The sequence below is a fragment of the Limanda limanda genome, chromosome 22 (assembly GCF_963576545.1).
Source record: "Limanda limanda chromosome 22, fLimLim1.1, whole genome shotgun sequence".
Taxonomy (NCBI): domain Eukaryota; kingdom Metazoa; phylum Chordata; class Actinopteri; order Pleuronectiformes; family Pleuronectidae; genus Limanda; species Limanda limanda.
This window is the reverse complement of record NC_083657.1, coordinates 2791686-2797685: the sequence shown is the minus strand read 5'-3', so window position 1 is coordinate 2797685 and position 6000 is coordinate 2791686.

Sequence of the window (6000 nt, the reverse complement as noted above, 5' to 3'; positions counted from 1 at the left end):
AATTCCGGGAATATTCAGAGTTGGAAACTTTCCATGGGAATTAACGGGAATAAACGGGAAATGTTGTGGGTAATTTATACTAACTGTATTTACCTTGTCATATACAGACATAAATATAAACATTTTGTTGTGTCATAGGCTGATTTGAGCCCTGAGGAAACTTTGGGCACTTGACTATATGCTTCTGCATCGTTGTGTCATTCTTAACATAGGTCTTTGCACAGTATTTGCAAATGTACACAGCCTTTCCTTCTACATTGGATGGGGTGAAATGTCTCCACACATGAGAGAGTGCACGTGGCATTGTTCTGTAGAATAAGATGAGAAAAAAGTTTGTAAAAAACACTAATGCAATGCCAGAGATATAAATAGTTAGCCAAACAATTGGAATCGTCTGTAAACATATTTTACAATTGATGGATAAATGAATGGAAATAGTCTAGATGAACAGATGAACAATCCTCAATCAGCATGCTAATATATTTTCCCCAGTAATATCATTGAAACTTACCTGACTAGTCCTGCACACTACAGCAGGCCTCAATAGCCCTGCTGTAGAGTGAAGGATGCTGGGAGTTATCTGTGCATGTGATGGAAGAATGACCAGTGGAGGGTTGAAACTCAACGTTCCATACATCTTTAAAATAGAGTTTTGAATGATGTTTTTATTGCTCAACGTTTAATTTGCGTTTTTTTTTTTTTTTTTTTTCAAAATTCCCAAAATTCCCGAGCTTAACTTCCAATGGAAAGTTTCCGGAAACTTTTTGCCCCTTTGTAACCCTCAGATACAACCAACGTAAATCCAGTTTAATCTCAACATCTCCAAGTTGGAGGTGACGAGAGGTTTTCATCTAAACTTTACTGCCGGGCGGCCGTTGACCCTCCAGCTGCGGTTAATGTCTTTGTTTTTTAAAGAGCTCGGTTCACTCCGGTAAAGGTGGAACCACCTACTGATGGATTTACAGTCGAGGCGAGAAGAGGTTAACGAGGATCATGATGTCACTTCCTGCGGAGAAGGCGTTGATCTGCAGCTGAGATCTCACACGTTGATTTCATCTCCATAACGCTGAAGTGATCAGAGACTGATGGAAACGCTTCTTAGAAAACAGTCGGATTAAATGTTCTCGATAGTTGGACGGAGTAAATAGCAGGAGTGCACACACACACAGACACACACACACACACACACACACAGACACACACACACACACGATCTTCTGGGTCGAGTGGTAACAAACAGTGCATTGTGCTGCAGAAGCTAAAGTGGACTTCACCCTTCCTGCCATCGACCTCTGGTATGAGCCTAGTCTCACTGTACTGATTACCTGGTATGTGTGTGTGTCTGTGTGTGTGATGTGTGTGTGTGTGTGTGTGTGTGTGTGGTAGCAGTAGTCTACATGTCCAAATGTCTACGTGATGTGTGCGTCTAAGCGGTTAACGCGTGTCTTCAAGTGAGTGTGTCGTGTAGAAATCCACAATCAAGGGTGATGAGGGTCTGCAGTATAAACACACACACACACACACACACACACACACACACACAAACACACGGACCCATAAAGCAAACAAATACGTCCTAATTGCCTGCAAACACAAAGGGACTGGGGGGGGGGGGGCGGGAGGAGGAGGTGAGGCTGTTTAGGCTTTGGAGCATTTAACCCTTTTCCCCCTGTGAAGGGAGAATGTAAGGAATCTGCTCACATGCTTGTGCATCACACACACACACACACACACACACACACACAGACACACACACACACACAGACACACACACACACACACACACACACACACACACAGTCTGCAGGAGATATAAGTCTGCAGGAAATCCTTTGAAGCCGGCCGGGACCCTGGCTTGTTATTAAGCGTCTGGTTAAACTTCAGCCGCTCACACGTCTGGACGTTCGCTGCTCAAGGTTCAAGTCTGGACAAAAATAACTTTTTAAAGTCTGAAAATATTAATATCACATGCACGAGTCGGTGCTGAATAAGTGTGGATTAATTTTCATTATTATTCAGGCACATAGTTTATCGTTTTGATATTTAAAAGGTTATGTGGGACTGTGTTGTTCATTTATATTCAGTTAGAAACGAGCACTTTGAGCCACAAGTTGCAGCGTAACTCAGTTATTTATAATTTACAACTCGGTATTAATTGTTAAGAATAATTATGTGTTTACTGTGCACTGTGTACCTGTACAACCGCTCCTTATACACTTACTTCACATCATATGTGATATGTGTGCATATAAACCATATTGATATTATATATCATTTTATACAATAATATTGTCTTTTGCACACTCTGTCTACATATTCTTACACTCATAGTATATTATATTACCTATTGTATAGTCAAATACTTATATTCATATTCATACTTCTACTATATATCATATCATACTCTCTGTATATTCTTGTTTACATAAGTCTATATACACATATTTATTTATGTGTACATGTTATAATTACTATTATTATATCACCATTACTATTATTATTATATATACTGTTGCTGCCATTATTACCATATACTGCTATTATATTGGTATAATTACTATCATATATAAATATATATTATGTTATATTATATACTATATACTGTACTATTCTTATATACTGTCTAACAATACCATTACCATCATATCATCAGTACTATTACCATCATCTTGCCACTGCACCTTATCTACCTATTTTATTGTATTTTTATCTTGTGCTTCTGTTTTTTTATTCTTTCTACCTTTTATTTTTTATTCTATTGTATTGTATTTTATTGTATTCAAATATACCGGCTGCTATGACAACTTAATTTCCCTTCGGGGATGAATAAAGTACTCTATCTATCTATCTATCTATCTATCTATCTATCTTATCTTTCATTTATAATCCTATGCAACACCCACCTTCCTGCTCTTGTTCTGTCTTTACGCTGCTTGTTCTCTTTCCCATGGGGTTTCTGCACTTTGACCCCACGAGAACAGACTTTTCCTTCGTTTACTTTGCACGAGGGAAAACTTGAAAGTTGAATTTGTCAGCATTGTCTGATATTCAATAGAGTCAGTGATGTATTCATTCATTGAAATCCAGGTCAGGAGCAGCAGCTTCTTATCAGCAGCTCCGAGCACAATGCAGGTCAAAGCCATCGTTCTCCGCAGCAGAAACGTGTGTTAACAGAAATAAATCTCAGCGATAAGACGAGTGACAGGAGACGAGTTTCTCCTCCTCTCATTGTTTTTTGGTGTATGATTATTCCACCGGTTCTGGTCCTCTCCTGCAGACCCCCTTCCCCCCCCCCCATCCTCCCATCCTCCCTGACGTCCCCTTCTCTCACCACACTTTGTTTTTCCCGTCTCTCTGCCAGAGTTTAAAAAAGCCCCGGTGTCTGTCCTGCTCTCTCTCTGCTTTCTTTGCTCTTTTTCGATTTCTTTTTCATGCTCTGCAAACACACTAACGCACACAAACACACACACACACTCACATTAACATACACACACACACACTCACACTAACACACACGGACACACACACAAGGAGGAAGTACCTCTGCATTTTTCCCCAGTCGAACAATAACAGTGTGGAACCCTGGGTATTATTTTAGCAGCCGTCCACTACTTTATCTGCTCTGCACAACACTTCCTCTCTCACTGACTCACACATCCTGCCTGGGAGGGGGCGAGCGAGGCAGGGAAAGAATGAGATGAGGAGAGAGAGAGAGAGAGAGAGAGAGAGAGAGAGAGAGAGAGAGAGAGAGAGAGAGAGAGAGAGAGAGAGCCATGTTTTGTCTTCCAGCGAGAGGAGGGGGGGGAGGAAGAGGAGGGGATGGGAGGATCCGTCCCCTCCTGGTCAGAACCTGCCTCACACTTCACTCGGACTCGAACCTCCTCCGGGGTTGTACACCGTGTGGACGCCGCCCGTCTCCCTCGCTCGACCTCAGCCGACGAGAGGCGGACTCAGAGGAGTTTGTGTCGTCTGAACGTTTCCTCGGTAGATGGTTAATCCTCCTCGGGGGGGTCAGGGATGCTGGGAGCTGCACTGGGATCAGTGGGAGAGCGGATGCTTCTGTCCCGTTGACTCTGGTAGGTGTTGGAAGTCGTGCAGCTTTTTAAAACACAGACAAATACTCGATTTACGAAACTTTCTTTGAAGAGAAATATGAAGTTAGCGTTGTCGTTGTTGTCGACACTTTTTCGAGCCGCTCTTTTATTTTTCCCAGGGACGGGTTGTCGAACACATGATGCACTTTTTCAAACTCGTATTTAAACCTCTTGTCATCGTGTCTTTTAAATCGTCTCGTCATGGGTCAAAGTATTTCTACACAACTTTCTGTCCTTATCTGTGAGTCTGTGTTAGAGTCTAAATCTGTTTGTGCGACCGCCCGTCTGGCATCTAGTCCTGTACTGTATTGACACTGTGTGTGTGTCTGTGTGTGTGTGTCTGTGTGTGAATCAGATTATGCACGTTGACCTTTGTGGCATCAGTCAGCTGTTGCAGTTTCTGACCGTTAACTGGGACATTCCAGCCGCTCCTTTTCATAGAGGAGCATTCAGAGCTGCACAGACCAGGAATTCACGATTTCTCGGCCTTTGACAGCCGTGGACACTCATCGCCTCTTCTTCTTCTTCTTCTTCTTCCTCTTCTTTCTCGTCTACTTCTTCATGTTCTTCTTCTTCTTCTTCGTCTTCGTATTGTCTTCGTCTTCTTTCTCGTCTTCTTTCTCGTCTTCTTCTTCTTCTTCTTCTCACCCCTATTCTCTAGCTCCCAGTAGATATCTGGTCTCTGCCTTCGCCACACACTTGATGTCCATGTCCTTCAGACCTGATTGGATTTCCTGGCTTGTCCCGGTTGCAGCTTCACCACAGCGGCGGCGGCGGATTAACTCGTTATCTGTTTTTTTTCCATCTCGAGCGCACGCTGTTGTTTCTCGTCTGCCAGCGAATTATGCAAAAACAATGAAATATGTTTCATGTGACTCCTGCTCTGAGTGGGTTGTTCTCAGCTGGGACAGGTAGGCAGCCCGGTGACAGTGTGAGAAACAGGAAGTGGCCGTTAGTTGAGTTATTATAAACGTGCGCGGGCGATAGCGGCGTCGGTGGCCGTGGCCGGTCCGAGGGTTCGAGTCCAGCTTTGGTTTGTTTCCTGTGTCCAATGGATGAATGGACACAGACTTCATGGAGCCTCTGATAAATAGATTAATAACTGAGACTGTGTTGTTCTCTAACTTCACCGTACGATATTACAATTATGATTTTGTCTGACACTTAATTAGCTTTTACACCCAGTTCCCAAAGAAACAAAATTTCATTTAAACATGTCATTTTTATTGTTGAACTTGAACTTAATCTTGTTTCAGTGACACCAAAGAAACGGCCAGAATAATGTGAATAAAATGAAAATAAATATACAATACAAGACAGCAGTTACAGGAAGAGGTGTTTCACTTTATCCCATTATCACATTTCTTTCCCCGAATAAATCCCCGAATTTGTGGGACACACGATGGCATGTGACACGTTTGTCATCTTTCTTTCTGTAACTCGTATTTCGTCGACTGTAACTTTGGCGTCACATGGTTGTTTTTCCTTTTCACACTCATCCATCTCCGATCGCTAAACTTGGAGTAAAAGAGGAGGTGGAGGGGGGTGGGTTGTGCAAATGTTTGTTATAGGTGCGATAATGGTATTTTGTCTGGTTGAGCTTGGATAGTTCCCACACATATTCATACACACACACACACACACACACACACACACACACAGGCTCCACATAAACTTTCTCAGGGGATAATTTAAGGACATTGTCAGCGGAGTCAAACAATCAGTGGCTCAGATAGAAATCCCTCTTAAGGAGCCACAACCAGGAAGCTAGAGTGTTTATTTTGGAAATGGTTTCTCCTTCTCCTGCTTTTATCATAAACAATAACACTCAGAAATGGTCCTTTCCTTTCCCTCGTGCTGCCAGAATCCACATTCCTCTCCCAGAACTGTACCTTCCAAATGTTGT